Genomic DNA, 20,618 nt, shown 5'->3' with positions numbered 1-20,618 from the left:
AGGTAAAAGGACAGTGAAACTACCACTAGGCGTCAAATCGTTGCAAGTCCACGACCCTTCACAGAACGTGGAACTCGGAGGCTTGTCTGCGCGGTAAAGCAGGATAGATGGTGATCTGTGGCGTCTCTGACGAAACAACACAATGCTGGTGCACGCCGTTCATCGTACGTTGTTGATCTTGGAGCTCCCCAGCAGACCACCACTACTTCTTCACATGTTGACCCAACGACATCGCCAATTACGAATGCCGTGGCCATGGGATCATCGGGATTCGATCGTTGATAAAAGGAAACGTGATGGTTTCTTGGGTGAATCACATTTTTGCTGCACTAGGTCGATGGTCGTCACCACAAATGTCGTCATCGAAGTGAACGACGGCTCGAAACGTGCAACGCGCGACGGACGCAGGCTGGTGGGAGCAATATTATGGTATGGAAGACATTCTCCTGCGCTCGCATAGGACCTGCGGTAGTAATCGAAGACACGCTGACAGCTGTGAACCACCTCCATCCCTTCAAGCTTGATGTTATCCCCGACGGTGATGTCATCTTTCACCAGTATAATTGTCCGTAACTCGGGGCCAGAACCGTTCTACAGTAGTTTGAGGAGCATTATGGTGAAATCAGGTTGGTGTCTCGGCGAGCAAATTCGCCTGATGTAAATCCTATGGAACCCATCTCGGTCGCCTCGGGCTCCATCAACGCGTACGCAGTTCAGCGACCTGTATTTAAGCGAATTACGCGACCTGTGCGTAGATATCTACTTTATTTATTTACACGTCACGTTCCGTAGGACCAAATTGAGGAGCAAATCTCCAAGGTCATAGAACGTGTCAGTACATGAAATTACAACACAAAAGTAATAACAGATAAAAATAAAATGTTTATCAACCAGAAAAAAGTCAAGCCATAAGTTTAAGTAAACGCAGTCAACAATACAACAAGAATCAGCTTAATGTTTCAAGGAACTCCTCGGCAAAGTAGGAGTGACCCATGAGGAAAGTCTTTAGTTTCGATATGAAAGCGCGTGGATTACTGCTAAGATTTTTGAATTCTAGTGGTAGCTTATTGAAAATGGATGCAGCAGTATATTGCACACCTTTCTGCACAAGAGTTAAGGAAGTTCGATCCAAATGCAGGTTTGATTTCTGCCGAATATTAACTGAATGAAAGCTGCTTATTCTTGGGAATAAGCTAATATTGTTAACAAGAAATGATATCAACGAATATATATATTGAGAGACCAATATGAAAATACCCAAACTCGTGAACAGGGATCGACAAGAGGTTCGTGAACTTATTGCCCGAATCGCCCGTTCTGTCTCAAAAATATCATTCTAGAATGGGAAGAGTTAGCCAAAAATATACTACCATACGACATAAGCGAATGAAAATAAGCAAAGTAGACTAACTTTCATGTCGAACGATCACTCACTTCAGGTAACGTTCGAATAGTAAAAATGGCAGCATTAAGTCTTTGAACAAGATCCTGAACGTGCGCTTTCCACGCCGGTTTACTATCTATCTAAACACCTAGAAATCTGAACTGTTCAGTTTCACTAATCATATGCCCATTCTGTGAAATTAAAACGTCAGGTTTTGTTGAACTGTGTGTAAGAAACTGTAAAAACTGAGTCTTACTGTAATTTAGCGTTAGTTTATTTTCTACAACCCATGAACTTACGCCATGAGCTGCACCATTTGAAACCGAGCCAATGTTGCACACAACATCCTTTACTACCAAGCTAGTGTCATCAGCAAACAGAATTATTTTACAGTTACCTGTAATACGAGAGGGCACATCATTTATATAAATAAGGAACAAGAGTGGCCACAACACTGATCCCTGGGGCACCCCACACTTGATCGTACCCCACTCAGACCCCACATCACAGCCATTCTCAACACTGTGAATAATGACCTTGTGCTGTCTGTTACTAAAGTAAGAGGTGAACCAAGTGTGAGCTACTCCCCGTATTCCGTAATGATCCAACTTCTGGAGCAATATTTTGTGATCAACACAATCGCACTATAAACATCCTTCCATTCTTGTTCTTTGACAAGGTTTAAAAAATTCTCTATTGCTGTTGGATTAACTTTCCTACATAGCTTGTAATTATATGTGACATTTGTTTGACTACAAAAGCCTTTTAGTGTTAAAATTTGTGAATAATGGTCTGAAAAGACATTCACCCTTTTACTAACAGAATGCCCATACTAGTAATGAAGAATGAATAAAAATATTGTCTATGACTGTACTACTGTTACCCTGCACCCTAGTTGGAAAAAACGGAGTCTGCATCAGATCATATGAATTTAGGAGATCCTTTTTCTTGCACCATAATAATGCCACATACCTCCACAAGTCTACCAAAAAACTGTCGGATCCCTGATGCGCAGAATTAGTAACGTATTTCGTTCCAAAGACGGACAAACAAGCTAGTAAGCAGGTGGTCAAAATGTTTTGGCTCATCATTGTGATTTACAATGAACACTTTATTAGTGGATACGTTACAGTTTCCAACCAAAAACTTTCCAAAACAAGTTTAATATTTTCAACTCTTATTTTTTACGAGCATCAGTCGACATATGGAACGGAATGTAGTCGAATTAAATCGGGTGGTGCTGAGGGAATTAGATTAGGAAATGAGTCACTTAAAGTAGTAGACGAGATTTGCTATTTGGAGAGCAAAATAACTGATGGCGGACGAAGCAGAGAGGATATAAAATGTAGACTGGCAATGGCAAGGAAAGCGTTTCTGAGGAAGAGAAATTTGTTAACATAGAGTATAGATTTAACAGTCAGGAAGTCGTTTCTGTCAGTATTTGTATGGAGTGTAGCCATGCATGGAATTGAAACATGGACGATAAATAGTTTCCACAAGAAGAGAATAGAAGCTTTCGAAATGTGGTGCTACAGAAGAATGCTGAAGATTAGAAGGGTAGATCACATAACTAATGAGGAGGTATTGAACAGAAGTGGGGAGGGGGGGGGGGGGGAGAATCGGTTGGTAGGTCATGTTCTGAGGCAGGTTGGTGGGTCATGTTCTGAGGCATCAAGGAATCACCAATTTAGTATTGGAGGGCAGCGTGTAGGGTAAAAATTGTCGAGGGAGACCAAGAGATGAATACGCTAAGCAGCTACAGAAGCATGTAGGTTGCAGTAGGTACTGGGATATGAAGAAGCTTGCAGAGGAGAGAGTAGCGTGGAGAGCTGCATCAAACCAGTCTCTGGACTGAAGACCACAACAACAGTCGACATATGAAGTTTTGTTAAACGTAGCAGATAATTTTCAATAAAACAACTCCTTGGCATAATGGCGTTCGAAAAATTGGTTAAAATTGCTTGCTAAAGCACTAGTGTGTGACCGATTGAAGATGATAGTAACTCGTCGCCACTGCCAGCGGCACTTCGCTCGTGTGTGGAACACTTAATGGGCTCATCGTCGACGGAGCTGGCGCACTTGTGTCAGACCAGGGGGCATACTGTGGTGCAAGAGGTCACACGCAGATGATGCTCACTACATTGAAGTAGGTATCACCGACATGATTGGTTCAAATGGCTCTGAGCACTATGGGACTCAACTGCTGTGGTCATCAGTCCCCTAGAACTTAGAACTACTTAAACCTAACTAACCTAAGGGCATCACACACATCCATGCCCGAGGCAGGATTCGAACCTGCGACCGCAGCAGTCGCACGGTTCCGGACTGCGCGCCTAGAACCGCGAGACCACCGCGGCCGGCTCACCGACATGAAACACGCAGTTAAGCAGTAACGACTGCAGCGTCAGTTCTATGGCGCACAGTATGGCTGAATCACCAAAGGTGGTAACGAAGTGAGTCAACTTATTAGCAGTTCGAATTCCAGAGACCTCTACCGATTCAGTGTACAGAACGCGAAGTCAAGAACATGTGGGGGCATTCTTCTGGATCTGAGGATACCAACTGCACTGGCACGGAGACAATTATCTAATGGTACGTAAGGAGAAACAACAATTTCGAATTGCATTTCATTCCACTAAGACAAATGGTTCAAATGGCTCTGAGCACTATGCGACTTAACTTCTGAGGCCATCAGTCGCCTAGAACTTAGAACTAATTAAAGCTAACTAACCTAAGGACATCACACACATTCATGCCCGAGGCAGGATTCGAACCTGCGACCGTAGCAGTCGCTCGGTTCCACACTGTAGCGCCTAGAACCGCACGGCCACTCCGGCCGGCCCACTAAGACACTTGTGATTTAACAGGCAAATTAATTTTCTGACAACAATATAGTATAATGCAGGAAATCAGTCTGTAACGCGTCCATCCAAAAAATAATATTTCATATGATACGCGCACGGAAAACATTTGTTCCCAGACAAAGTAATGATATGCTCAACTTGTCGAACATACGAGCGGATAGAGAAAGCACTTGGCACACAAGCCAATTTCAAAGGAGACTGTATGATTTGTAGTATCCCAATTTCCCTGTTATAATAACATTTGTAAAGTTCATGTTCCCCCAACACAAACTGCCTCATAAAAACTGGGATCAATAGCCACGATGATTGCAAAAACAAATTATCCTCAATACGACGGCAGTGTCGGATATCTCCATATTTATTATTCATACAAGTCTGTGGGAGTTTATGTTATGCATCCGCAGAAAGATGCAATAGATTGTACGCCTGTATTTTTGGCAACAAGGATTGTCAAAAATCAAATTACAGCCAATGACTTACCTTTCGACTGCTCTCGTCCTTCCGTCCTCTTGGTGCATTTTACTGTGGTTTTAAGACTTTGCTGAGTGGGGGCAGAAACATTCGTGTCGTTCACCACTCGATGCGTCTCATGCCGTTGCTAACCAACGGCGGATGTAGCTGGAGAGACTCCTGTATTGTTGAGAACTGTCTCACGCGAAGATTTCTTTTTCTATCCTAAGACGACATGGGGAAAATAATCATTTCACAGTTAAGGAGACAATCGAGCGAAAGTAGCAGGGGTGAAATTAGTAGGGGTGACCGGGGGATGTGGAGCCCGAAGGAAAGAAAGGAAAAAAGGGTAATTAAAACGTGAAATAAAAAGAGGAAAAATTAGGAAAGCTGAATAGTCAAGACAAGTCATGCGCTATGCTGCAGAACCTAAGATTCTTTTTGATATCCTTGTAGGTCTAAGATAAGAAAGTCATCTAACTCCTTCACCCATGTCAAGGATCAGTCTCGAACTTAAATTAATTGAATCTATAGAACGAAAGGGACAAGATGTGAACACGTTTCGGCCAAGGTTACGGTGTGATATCCATCGTGAGTGGCTTATACAAAGGGCGTGCTAAAAAATTATCAAGTCACAATTTGAATCTAGTTCTTACAGGAGTTGTAGGGGCCAGAGGTTAATCAAAAAGTAGTTTTGTTTTTTGAAACGGGTGAGAACGTCTACAATTTTTTTGGTCTCAGCATGATAAAGTCATGGAGATAGATTTGTGGGTGAAGTTTTGGTGAGCTTCGTGATGGGGAGAGGTCAGGCGCGGAGCAGGAAGAGTGGGCCGCTAATGACAGTAGTCACACTCCTGGATGTGGGACATTTAAATACCGGTAATGTTAGTTGTTCATTAACATGAGACAGGCTCCACTGATGGAAAGGGCACTGAGAGACTGCATTTTCTTTGCACAGGTCTTGTTCTCGAATGTGGCATTCCAGGAATCGGTTCACCTTCCCGACTGTGGTATTCCAGGAATCGGTTCTCCCAGCGAATGTAATATTCCAGACATCATCTAACACTGAACAGCTCGAATTGAGAACTTACAAAATAAAAATGTCGAATTAAAACGCCTTCAGCCATCTAAGTTTACAGTTGTTGTTTTATTTGAGCAAACCAGTTTCAGCGCTACATTAAGCCTTCAGGCCCCTTATCGACGCGTAGGAAGAATCCCACCTCTGGTCCAGTCACAATAGGGACCAGCATTTAGTCGCTGTTTATCCGTAGATTTCTTCTTAATACAGCATTGCCTTCGATCATAACTTGCCGACTCGATTCGACATTTTATACTGAACAGCCAAGGTCCCGCAACCATCTGTATAAAGATGGAATTACAGAGATCTGAGAACTTGCAACCATCACTGGTTGATGCCTAACATCAGTATCATGAAACATGACGGTAAGTTTGCATTTCGATCGTATCATCAGTCTTTCTTCCTCGCCCCAAATATTTGCCGTTCCCGACTGAACGCGGTTTTACAAGCATGAACAGTGTGTTCAGCCAGTTCAAAGCCGCCCTTGGTCCACCGGCAATGCGATACAGCTGTCGTGTGCCGTGGACGTCCGCTGGTCGTTGTAACGCCCTAACAGGTTGTCCTGCCTGGCGTGCCACGCTGCCAGTACAGCCAGAAGAATGTAGGTCAAGAATCAGGCGCGCCGCTGGGGCCATCGCGCTCTGGTTCACCGGATCGTCACCAGGCAGCGCCGCCACCGGCCAAGCCATTGACGTGGCCAGAGTGGGCGGGGCAGCCTACACATCGTGTTGTGCGCACTCGCCGCTGTCTCTCGGGACTGTCGCCGACTGGAAAGCATTACAGCAGTGAACTGCCGGCAGAAACTCACAACGTAGCAAGAACTAGTAGTCCCACATTGAATCTGCATGCACAAAAAAACCGCACTACAGAAATTTGACAATTGATGATCTATCAGAAACACTATGACTATTCTCAGAAACTGCTCATGGACACACTGGTCAGCCTCAGTGTATTACTTTTCAACGATTTATTACACTCGTGTGCCAACACTTCTGCTCCCTAATGACAGTCGTCACTAATAGTAAGAGTGAATTTAGGTTGAAGTATGAAAATCACAAAACACATTACTAAAAGTATAAGTACCTTTCACAATTGCAATGTCTCCTGTCTAGAGTTCAGAACAGAGTTTTATATTCTATAACATGTTGGCAGCAAACGTCAGGTAGAAAACTGGAAAGCCCAGATATTCAAAAACAAAGTAAAGGCCACTCCCTTTTTAATGCACCAGAATATTTGAACTTGGGCATGCAGATTCAGTTAACACGATGTCCATACTAAGTAGGTTTCCACTTCTCCATTACATCGGCAATTGATAGTGTTCACTGAAATCAGAAAAGTTATATAAGTTTTTAGTATGAAGAAGTACATGAAAAATAGCAATGAAGAGTGTAAGAGGGTAACTGTTAATCTACACACACACACACACACACACACACACACACACACATAAGGCAATCTATAAGTACATCCCATAATTATCAAAGCAGGTGGATTGGTACTAGCTGAAGTTAATTGTTAGTAATGCTTCTGCATGCTAATGTATAAATTTACTCACTCAGCATTCCTAATGGCTCTTCTTCATGGTGGGATTTGTGGGTCATAATGACTGAATGACCTAATTAATTACAAACATCATTTGCTTCTTTAATGATGTTAGTACTTATGCCAGTAATCATTCATATATGAACAATCCATGGAAAAATGGGGTAAGTCCATTTAATTAGGAAGCAAGTTTATGGCACATTCTAATATATGACAGTAATCATTCATATATGAAGAACCCATGGAAAAATGGGACAAGTTCTCTTAATTAGGAAATGAATTTATGGCACATCCTAATACGTAGTCATCAGTACTACAAGACAGTTAAAATGACTTTCAAATAATGTGGCAAGTCACTGAGATACAAGGGATTTCAATTTTGGTGGTAACGGAAAGAATGTTCTAAGCCAGTCTTTTCAAGCAAAGAATGTGGCAAGTCCAAGGTTTGCTTCTGCTGTTCACCTTACATCTGTTAGGTCAGTTGGGTTGTGACTGCAAACATGATCAATTGAATTTCTTACTCTCTGTTGTTTCTTTACATTAAAAGTGTTTAGTTTGAAGTGTGATAGCACTATGGTCCTCATAGGAATTTCAGAATGTGTGGATCATTAAGGGACAGTGAGAAACTGTCTGTTAATCAATCAGCTAAAAAGAGAAAAAGTTATGTAGAATGAGTAATGTCTGTAGGGACCTTGGAGCAATGTTTCAAGAGTTAGTCACTGACTGAAAATGCTCAGCTTGAGTGTTTCAAACAAGTCAAACCCTACCTTGAGCAATATTCTAGGATGTCTCAAACAGATGTTTCTTATATAATCTCCTTTGTAGACTAATTGGATTTTCCTCGTATTCTACCAATGAACCATAGTATGTCACCACATTTACCTACAACTGTGACTATTCCAGACTGATGCACCCAGGTATTTGTATGAGTTGACTGATTGCAACTGTGTCTCACTGATATTATGGTCATAGGATATTATGATTGTTTCTTTTTTTTTAAGTGCACCATTTTACATTACTGAACATTTAAAGCAAATTGTTAGTCTTAGTGCCACTATGAAATAGTATCAACATCTAACTGAATATCTGTGCAGTTTCTTTTAGACAGTACTTCATTATAGATAACTGCATCATCTATGAAAAGTCTTAGGTTACTATTATTATCCACAAGACCATTAATATACAACATGAACAGCAAAGGTCCCAACACACTTCCCTAGGACACCACCAAAGTTATTTCTAGATCTGTTGATGAATCTCCATTCAAGATAACTTGTCGTGTACTCTTTCCTAAAATATCTTCAACCTAGTTAAAAATTTCACATGATGCTTCATACAATCATACTTTGATAATAATGATAGGTGTGGTACAGAGTCAGGTGATTTTCAGAAATTGTGAAATATTGCACCTACCTGACTGCCTTAATCAATGACTTTCAGTAAATTATGTGAGAAGAGTCTGCATTGGGTTTCACATGAATGATATTTTCAGATTTCACACTGGTTGGCATGGAGGATTTCATTCTGTCTGAGGCACCTCATTACATTTGAACTCAGAATATCTTCTTAGGTTCTACAACTAATGGATGTCACGGATAATGTACAGCAGTTTGCGAAACAGTTGTACAACACTTCTCGCAGATGAGTGTGACTCATGCTTTCTTCCAACTACTGTGCACAGTTTTGTGTCTGAGGCATTTATGGTAGATTCTAGTTGAAAGAGGGGCTAACTCATCTGCAAAATCAGTATAGAATCTGATAGGGATTCCACTGAGCTCTGAAACATAGTACAGTTTTAACTATTCCAGCATTTTTTAATGCCACTGGCACTACAATATATTTCACGGATTTTTCAGAGGTATGAGAATTACATTGTGGCAATACTACTGGATTTTCCTTTGTAAAGGAACAAGGAAAAATGGAATGTAGACTTTCCCAGTGAATACTGGTGAAGAACCCCTCTCAAGCTTTCATACAGGTGGAAGCTTGAGAAGATTTCATTATTAGAAAATGGTGTTAACCATTTCCGATTTTTCTGCAGTATTCAGGCAAGTCAGTGGAACAGGGAAATAATTTTCTTTCGAGATTATGAAAATTAAAATGATAGTTTTCATGAAGTTGGATGTTGGGTTCATAGACTACGACAGAGTATGACTTTCTGCAAGGCATGCCTGCCATTCACTTACATCATAACATATTCTGACACTAAAATAAATGGTTGGAATTCCGTCAAAAGTGACATTAAGAAGTATCCTTTATTGAGGGTCACTAGTTTCAGACGTTATATCCATTTTCAAACCAATCACCTTCACAAGTAATTAAAATACAGATATGAGGCTGCAATTTAAGGTATGAACTCGCAATGCCTACTTTTTGATTACTGAAAGATTGTACTCTTTTCCATACATACATTAAGTTCTCATATGAAGACACAGAACCAAAAAGTGTAGAACACATCCTTAATTTCATTTCTGGTGGTCTGTGTTTTTTAATTAGACACATGAAATTTATTTCACTCAGGAACACATGTATTCTGTGCTGTATTCTTAAAATCAGCTATCCACATAATGAGAACAGTGCTCCATGATGTACGCGTGAGACACACAGTGAAACCTAAATATTACCTTCGCATACCATGTCAAAAGAGTACTTGTTAGTAGCCATCCTCCGGAAAGTCTATGCCTCCAGAAACTCATTAAATATAGTTGTAACATATACAGTATTGTAGAAATAGTGTCCAATGACACTGTATAGCTTTCATATGGTGCTGTACTCTCTCTTCAGTCTCCTGTACTTTTCTGATGAAGCAATGAGGTCAGTGAAGAGAAATCAGTTGTCTTGTTGAGCTTATATCTAAGACAGATGTATTTCTGAGCAGCATTGTTATAAACGCCCTTACTAGCTGAGAGTACGATGCCAAAAAGTTATTCTCTAGACTAATGAATGTAATGCAATATTTTCCACATGTCAATTTCAGCTGGTATGCTTTCACCTAGCATCATTACAGGAAGTTCACTCCACATGGAGAGCTTGCCACCTCCTCTTCTTGTCCCAAAAGTATTATCTAAAACACAAACCTTGCCAAGTTTATCAGACAGTCCACTTATAACACTATTGTCTCCCTCACAGCATGATGAAATCTAGATGCAGATCATGCTACACTAACAGATACAGATTCTGTTCTACACTTGAGCTCTAGGAGGGATAAAATGTTTAGAGGGTTGACTAGTAAGGCTGGTTTTGTACACATGGGGTGGGTGAGTAGTTATTTCAAAGTGCGGATCATGCTCTTTTGTCAACTGTATAACTAATGAGTGCTAAATTGTACTACCCTGGTGCAAGAACATTTTGATTGTTCAGAGCAATACTACTGTAACTATACATTGGGACAAAATGAAGTTACAATGCTACTGTGTTGTCCAAGCTAATGTCTTGTATGTGAAATAACATTGTAAGTTCTCTGCTTACTGATACATCACACACAGAAGATGTCTGAACATCATAACTATATAAACTTTGCTTATTTTCAGTGTAATACCATTGCCACTACCCTTACAATCCATTTGTACGCATATGTTCAGCAGCATGCATGGCCTTTTATTGTAAGTAATTTTACAATTTTGTTTCACTGAGCAAAAACAACAAGTTTGTGTACAATGGCAGAGTTATGGTATGTTTATATCACTGAGCCCTTTTGTCATTGTAATGTGCAGGAAAAAGGGCTGATTGAAGCAGCAAATCACGTTTGAAACTTTTTATCTAATTTGCGTTTTGTTTATGGTCTAATATTACCCAGTCATTAGTGCAGTAAGTATGACTACTGTAGTAAATGTGCACCATTTCAGTGCAGTAATGTGTTGATTGTAAATTAGTATTGTACTAGTTCTATTATATGTTTATTATCTTATAAATAAAAAAAGGACAATCATTCCACTTGGGACCTGTGGAAGGTACATTAGCTTATTTGCTTCAATTGTAAATATTTGTCATGTATTATTGTTTTTCTGACATGTCCTACATCCTGAAGGACCTCCTCACTATGGATCAATTACAATGAAAGTAAATCTAAACTGATCTCTAATCTAGTAATAAAAGTTGAAGACAAAATCCACCCTCATACCAGCATGAAGAAGTATTTGAAAGGCAATTCTATTTGCAACATATAGTCTTAAACTAAATGAATGTGCTACTTTGGAAAAAGAATGTGAAACATCTACAACCAATCAGTATGAAATAAAGTAAATTTCGTGACCTAAATAATTACGGCTTGCTGTGAGTCCTCTCCTTGGCAATGGTGTTTTACTGTCACAGTGCTTATCACTTCACTCTAGATAAAAATTAAACTTAGTTTAGTTTGTAATCTTCAACACTTGAAACAAATTAGTTTGAAAATTTATTATATTATTTGCCCTGGTTTAAAAAGGACTGGATTTTCTTTCTATTGTCTCTGATAACACTTGCTATTGTGCTGCATTAATAATGGTGTAATATTTTATTTCAGGAGAAAATGTGGTCTATCTTTTGATTTAATAGTGACAAATATTCATAGAGATAAAAAATTACTATGTAGCACTGGATGAATATGTTAACTGGAGATAACTCTATTTTCAGTTATCAGTACACAGAATTACTGTATTTCAGGTCCACTTGTAACACAAACAGCAGTTTTTATATAAACCCAAATAATTTCAACATCTTTGTGCCATCATCAGTGAGTACTTTTATTCAATTCTGTAAAATGTGAAGTTATGCCTGCAAACAATTTTTGTCTGTTGTTGTCATTACCTTAATTTTTCAATATTGTTAGGTTGTGAAGGCCCCTCTGTACAACACAGTATATTGGTAGCTTGTCATATGCAATTAAAAGATGTTGCTGTTAGTTCAGTTGGTGAATTAACAAATCATTTTAACTATAAATGACATTTGATTGTCTTACATTTCAGTAACTGATGGGAATGCAGATGAGAGCAAATATTTTGAAACTAATTGAAAGCAATACAAAAAATATAGTTAAAATTAGTTTCACCCAAAAATTACTTTATAGATAAAATGATTTGTTAATTCAACAACCAAATGCAAAGTAACATTAAGAATTAGCACAGGGTCCTACATAACACTACAACATAGAAAAATTAATGACAACAACAGACAAAAACTGCTTTCAGGCTTAATTTTAGTAGAATAGTTATTAGAGACAAAAAGGAGAAGATACAAATACACAGTACAGAAGAAGAAGAATGTGTAAATTATTGCAAGAGATTATGGTATGATGATACAGCATAAAAAACTGAAAGAGAAATAAAAGATGAGAAGGGATTCGATAAAATACAGTCTCACAAAATAACACCTGTCTTATCATCGCTTGGGAACTGGAAAGATATTAATGCCAAACTGCTAAAATATGGAGGACTGATGCTACATCTACAACTGCTACAGCTCTTAAATGAATGTTGGAAGAGCAAGAGTATCCCCAAAGACTGTAAGACTGCTAGAGAGATAGCATTTTTTTAAAGGGAGATAAAAGCCTATTTATTTACTGGACTCACCCTACAACATACACGCTAAGATTTTAAACACAAGACTTAAAAACATAACAGAAGTAGTACTGCTTAAGAAACAAATAGGTTTTGGGAAAAGATGCTCTGTGATAGATGCAGGTTTTATTTTACAGCAGTTAATATAAAAACGCAAAGAATATAATAATAAAATGAACTTTGCTTTTATCGATTTTTGACAACCTTGTGACAGTTTCAATGGACAGAAACTTTGGAAGACAATGATGAATCACAGGTAGCGACAATGTGATATAAAGATTGTATCAGAGCATGACTATCACTTTAGATCTGAATGGAAAAATGACTATGAGATACGAATTAACAAAGGAATATGGCAAGGCTGCTGTATCTCCATCTTTGTTCAACATTTGTGTACATGAAATAACGTATAAATGGGAAACAGAATTTCACAAAGGTATATATCTATACAGGAGGACACTTTCAAATAACTTACTACAAGCTGAAAAAGCAATGATCCTAGTGGATGAAGATGGGGGCCTTAAGAAAGGAATGTTCTTACTAAAACAAGTAAGTCCAAAATTTGACATGGAGATCTCAACAGAAAAATTAAAGCAATGGCCTTCATGGAGAAAGAACACATTAGAAGCAAAACAGTGATAGACTATAAGATTTTAGAGCAAGTAAGCCACTTCTATTACCTAGGATGTGAGGTGACATGTGGCTACAGCAAAGATATAGAAAGTAAGTTTGGTAAATTCAGCTAGGTATGTGCAACAATTGAAAAAAATCTTGAAAGTAAAATTAGGAGAGCTACTCAAATTAAATTCTACAAAATTGTTGCAGTTCTCAAACTGTGAGACCTGGGCGATTAGCAAAAAGCAAGAAACCCATATTCAGGCCCACGAAATGAAATTCCTCAGATGAATTAATGGTTGCACAACAGAAAACAGACAAAAAAAAAATCAAAATATTAGAGAATAATTACAAACATTTTTAGTCTAAAAGATAAAATTCTAGATTATAGAAGAAAATGGAATGAGAAGCTAGAAAGAATGGAGAGTGACAGACTTCCTTAAAGGCTAGAAATTACAGGTGCAAAGGAAGAAGAGATAAAGGATGACCCTGGGAAAGATGAGTACCATAACAAGCAACTTTGCCTAATACTTGAAGAGAAGAAGTGGAAGAAGGAAAAGAAGATGATAATAATAATGATGATGATGATGATGAAAAAACCTGGCAACTATCTGGCATCATGTCTAATTTTACCATACAGCCAGACATCAGATAGTAGGTCAATATCCGCAGAATACCAGATTTTCAATAAGTTATGAAAGTTCCACAAAAACTGATTTCATTTAATTCACCTGTAAGATACACTAAGCACAAATCAAACCACAGTACCTTCAAATCAAAATATAATTTATTGTTATTCATTTTAGCAAAATCACAGATTATTACTTGTACAGACTGTAGGCAAATTATGGTGAACGAACATCAATTTCTCTGCATTAAGAGGTAATAACCAATTTTGCTTGTCTTCATAATCACTGCCAGCTGTAGAGTAGAGTTTTTCACCATATGCACTACTGTATGAGACTGAAAAATAAATTCCGGCAAAGTTTGTCAAATTTAGTCTAAGATTGTGATCAACTTGAGCTGTCTACAAATAACAGTCAAGCTGGCTATTGTTATTTACATTTACCATCTGATTAAAGAAATCCCAAAACGTTTTGTGAGCTTTGTGAGTCACAGTCGATTCAGTTTTGTCTTCTCTACTTCTTTTAGCAGACACTGGAGATGAACTATTACTGGTGGAACGCTCTTCACAAAACTCCAATTGAATCTTCAGCCAAGCTCTTTCTGTTCCAACTCCCAAATATTCTGTCTTGTATCTATGGTATAGAAAGCTTTCAATCAAGTAATTTGGACCTTTGTTTGACAAAATCACTACCTAGTACCTAGAAAAGGCCTCATAGCAAAAACTCGGAATTTAGGAGACAACAAACGAGCTGTGAGACTCAGTTATACAAGCTGTCATTATACAAACAGGTTCATATTTCAGTAGTTACACAAACCAGGAAAGCATCTGAAATGTTTCTTCTGATTTTTTCATAAATTATACAGATACCAGGAACAATATTTTTAGAAAAGCTGTGAATGACCTGGTATTTTATAGCGGGGTAAAGTTTGTTCTAGGAGTCTTGCAATCCCAGACCTTTCTACAAAATATAACACATAGCTACAAAAATTTATTTTTCGTCAAGGCTTTTATTTCTGACAGGTAACTTTAATGTAATTTTGCTTACTCTTTATGAATCCGAAATTTTCTGTATCCTATAAAGATTTTATAAAATTTGAATTTAAATATTTACTCAACCTGTAAATTGGTACAGGAAATTAATGGCTCTGAGCACTATGGGACTTAACACAGGAAATCAAACACAGAAATGTAACTAATAACTGTGTTAAAATAAAATCATTAAAGAACACAGTGTATGTATTAATTGTTTGTCAACATACAACACTAGTTTTGGCACATTGCAAGTCCAAGATATGCATTTGATGATTTAAACTTACTTCTTGTTGCTGCAGAAGTTAGATTTTCAAGATTGCCTTACATGTTGCAACTTTATATTGTCCCTCTTCACAGACCAGCAATAGTCAGCTAACATCACAGAATTCCACTTCACCTGATATTTATGTCCTGGTGCCACACCATTTATTCTTTACTAATATGTCCCAACTTTTCGGAAAAAAAAGACAAGACAGCTATGAAGGAAATGCAGCTTTATACTCATATTACAAACTAAATTTTTCATAGACTTCAACATATGTCCCAGAAATTTCTTGTGATCTGGTTTTTTTCTGTTCTCCCACAAAAAAATGTTTATCACATTCTTGAATCCTACCCACCCCTTCTTTCTGTGTATGTCATCAGATCCTCAAATCATAGTCTGTCATTAGAGTCCTTATCTGTGGTCCCACAAAGATTCCTTCTTTCAATTTAGCAGCAGACAGGAAGGAGAATTTCTGCCAGATGTACTCAAAATTTTCATCACCTTTATTCAATCCCTTTATGAATTGTTTGATGGACCCAAGTTTTATCTGGAGGGATGACAGAATGATTTTCTCTCATTTCATCAAACGTTCTTGTCTCTTGGATCCAGATTTGTTCTGGCTGCCCATTCTTTTATAACCCAGTGTAAATCATGTCCACAATTACCTCATAGGCAGAGGACACAGGTATTTTGTGAATCCCGACTGTTGTTCAAGAAGATGTCCTATAACTTTTAGATAACCACACACAAACCATTCATGCTCTGAACACTTGACTGCTATTAGTACTGTTGCAAGCATTTCATAGTTTTCCTTCAAGACATAAGAGTACTGGTATCAAGCTGGTATCTGTATATTACAGACTTTATATTTTTTTGGTTTACATTGATAAATAACCTCCATTCTTTCTTATTGTATGTGATTCCATGTGTTGATACTACTCCTTCACTGTTATTACAGTAAACGAGAGGTCCATTTTCTGGGATGTACTCATGAAATTCCTTTTCTCTTGTTTGATGTCATTTGAAAGTTGTACCAGGGGCTACAAGTTTTTCTCCTTTAAACAAGAAGCCAAAACCTATGATGAGCTCCTTTGAGTGAGCCAGATGTTTTACTATGTCACTTAGTTCACCTTGTGTAAACCTCGGGTATATCTCCTCTATGGATATCAAAATTTCACCACAATCTGCAGAATCAGATGATGATGACAGTGGAATTACAGGGAATTTAAGTTCAGGAATGCTTGTTCCATGTGGTACAGGCCTACTGGCTGCTTTCAGGCTTCAATATACAATCCTTTTCATACTCCTTTCTTTGTTACATTCTCACCTTTTACCATGGAAAAACAACCATCACCAATGTGGTTGGTTTGCTATTGGCACATCATCAGAGCTCCAAAAGGTAATGACTTCTGTTTCCCCTGGATCCATTTTGTTAATCCCATAAAACACATATGACACTCAGCTTTTTTCATGAATGAGGTTATATTCTCCCTTCTTAATTTCGAAGTAAATGAGCTGCATACGAAACAAAACTGAGGTGTGATCGTTTACACACTGTCATCTTGATGAGATTTCCATTTGTAGACAAACTTAAATCTTAAATGACTGGTAAATGTAAGAGGTATAAAAGGCATATTTAAAAAAAAAAAAGAAACAGTGGCAGCATTTCTGTGTGAACATATCATCAGAATGTTTCAGTCTTACCATATCTGATATTTTCAATTACCATAATATATATATATATATATATATATATATCAACCACTCTACATTGTTAAATATGAATTTTAAAGGAAGTAGAATTAATATTTGTGGTGTCGTAAGCACAGCATGCACCACCAGGCAGCAGGCAGCACCACAGATGTCGATAAATCAACAACCCACTCCAGAGACAGCGTGTAGCCCAGTTAGCAGTGGCACCAACATGGAAGTGAGATGTACCGGCACCACAGCTGAACGGGCAGTTCCAAGTCAGCTTGACTACTGAGAAGACCACCTTCTGCTTGTGTACTTTGTGCCACATCATCTGCTTCTAGTGAGTCCACACTAGCCCGTCTTCAGTGGACATTCTAATGGGACAAGAACTGTTAACTGCCCAGCCTTAGCTTCTGGAACCTTCTGTCTAAGCTGATTTGTACAAACCTGAGTGTTCATCAATAAATGTGTGTGTTCTTGTCACTAATCATTATCACTGTTTCAGTGTTCTCATTCTCCTCTCATAGTGTTTCCCTCAGAGCACTATAAATAGTTGAGTAAAATGAGTAAAATCTCCTCCTTTTGCTGTATCAAAAGTATGATACAACAATAATTATGGAATATTCCACCTGTTATGCACTATTAAATAAATATTCAAACTATTAGATATTATTTCGCAAAATTAATACTGTGTATTCAAGTTTTTCATAAGAAGCAGAATTACGAAATTACATAAAAACTGTGGCTGTCAGAGGAAATACAATGCCATATTTGCCAACAGCCCTAAGAATGTAAAAGCACCTACTTTCATGAAAAGGCCCAAAACAATATTACCCAGTGTAATAGCTCACTGTCCAGTACAATCATTTTTTCTGTTAAATAATGGCATTTCTTAGCTTTTGTATTGTTTACATCCCAAAACAATTTCCTTTCAAATGACTCTGGCACAATAAACTGATTTTCTATCCACATTGAACATGATCATGTACCAGCGATGACTGTAGCTTTAGCAACCATTTGAAATTTATAAGTGAGTTTATCTGCATATATCATTCTTTAATAATTTTCCATAGCTGAAGTTCCTGTTAGACAAAAAACCATTTGGTTTAAGGTAGGTTATGTATTTTCAATTAAACTGCACAACAGAATTAAAGGATCACTTTTTCAAAACTCTGTAATTGCCACCAATGGTGATGCTTAAGTTTGAAATTTGGCTCAAAGGTGCAAACAACTTTCCTCTGTAATGACGCAAAAGCATGGCACCCCGCAGTATCATCCTTGGGTTCAGTAATACTTCAGACAGCAACGTGCTGACATATGTGAAAAAAATGACCGGAGCTCAGAAGTCCATATGATGTGCAACATGGGTTAATAATGACTCATGTCAGCCAAATATCACCACAACTCTGCTCAGTGCGATCATGGGCGTGTCACACTATGGGACGGTCGTCACATCCCCTCTCACCCACTTTTCACCTCTTCTTTGGACGCCTCTGTGATGGAGGTCTGAACTACGATGCCCAGCATTGAAATCACACAATATTCTTATGAATCACCAAGGAAAACATTCCAGACATACTACCACTCAGAATCAGCATGATAAGGCAGCAGGGGATGGCATAAAGGGGTATCAATGAAACCACCCCTTTCCCTGGACATGGATTCCCACACATTTCACGGTAGAAAACTATAATTTGAAGTGTGATGAGGAAGACATTCTGTACAATCGCTGACATTTGTGACATATGTGGGCAGTTAGTTGGTTAGTTACATGTTCTGCAGATTACTTTGGATGAGACATCATAATGGCATTGTTCAAATGGCTCTGAGCACTATGGGACTTAACATCTGAGGTCATCAGTCCCCTAGAACTTAGAACTACTTAAACCTACACACATCCATGCCCGAGGCAGGATTCAAACCTGCGACCATAGCGGTCGCGCGGTTCCAGACTGAAACGCCTAGAACTGTTCGGCCACAGCGGCCGGCTAATTATGGGGAATTAGTCTCTTTACAGTCACATTGCACATTAATTTGTATATGTTACCAGCCAAACCCGATTTTAGGACGAACTAGTTTTGCTTAGATCAAACTCGTTCATCCTGTTACTGATAGGATAAAACAGTTTAGCCTTGGTCGAATTGGTTTATCCTAGTTACACTTTACATGCTTTAGGATAAACTGGTATGTCCTAGTCTGAACTAATTTCACCTAGTTTGTATCTTTTATAAGTTTTTCAAAGTAAACTGAATAAAGAAATAGAAATAAAATATTCAATATGATTCATTAAAATTATTTATTAACTAATCAATAATTTCACATCTGTCACTAGATTAACTTACATATATCCATCCACAGAACTCACCTTTTCTATAATTTGCTTCCCCCCCCCCCCCCCCCCCCCCCACAAAGCCTTGGCCTGATTCAACAGAGTGTTTTGAGGCTGCAGCCAAATCGACTTGGCATCTGCTTATCATTTCCGGATGGAGAATTGGATTTGAAACTAGTCCTCTCTACTTTTTTGTCTTTTCTTGTTGACAAACAACACACATTGATGAATAGAGGTACATCATTTCCTTTGTGATAATGGCTTTTTATTTTTTATTTTATTTTTTTTTTTTTTTTTATGTCTCGGCTAACATCCTATTGTGACCACCATGGCACACACGTACATGAGCTGCATCAAAAACATTGTAAAGTTCATCAGCTGGAAGAAAGTATTTTATATGCCCTTCACACTTTGCAATGAGTTTTTTCACATCACTAATTTTCAAAACAGCAAATTGTTTCAGACTTCTATTTTGTAATCATGTTTTTTTTTCCAAATTTTGCGCGTCTTCTACTTGTTTAACCAAATCTGCATATTTGTCTACTGATAACACATTAAAATGAGAAGACTTTTTGTTTTCACTCTGAAAAATTTCCTCCAGAAACTTTTCTCTCGACAGCCTTTGCTTGGCTTGTCTACTACATGCTCATCCATGACGAAACATCTCATAATAATTATACTAGGATTATAATAAAATCTTTTAAATGCAACCAGCAACTTAAAATGCACACTCGTCAATGCAAACTACCGTTCAAAACAACGAACAGTGTGAGCTAAGAGCAGTGGAGAGGTGCGAGGGGTAAGCCAGAGATGATTCGGGGATTTCCTGTTCGTACAGGCAGCGACATGCATTCTGACTAGGCAAAATTAGTTCAGACTAGGGCGTACCATTTTATCCCAAACCAAGTAAATTCCAACTAGGATAAACCAATTCGGCCATGGCTAAACTGTTTTACCCTATCTGTAATAGGATGAACGAGTTTGAGCTAGGTGAAACTAGTTCATCCTAAAATCGGGTTTGGCCGGTAACATATACAGGGTGTTACAAAAAGGTAAGGCCAAACTTTCAGGAAACATTCCTCACACACAATGAAAGAAAATATGTTGTGTGGACATGTGTCTGGAAACGCTTACTTTCCATGTTAGAACTCATTTTATTACTTCTCTTCAAATCACATTAATCATGGAATGGAAACACACAG

This window comes from Schistocerca americana, chromosome 7 (assembly GCF_021461395.2).
Source record: "Schistocerca americana isolate TAMUIC-IGC-003095 chromosome 7, iqSchAmer2.1, whole genome shotgun sequence".
NCBI lineage: Eukaryota > Metazoa > Arthropoda > Insecta > Orthoptera > Acrididae > Schistocerca > Schistocerca americana.
Note: the sequence above shows the minus strand (reverse complement) of the source record.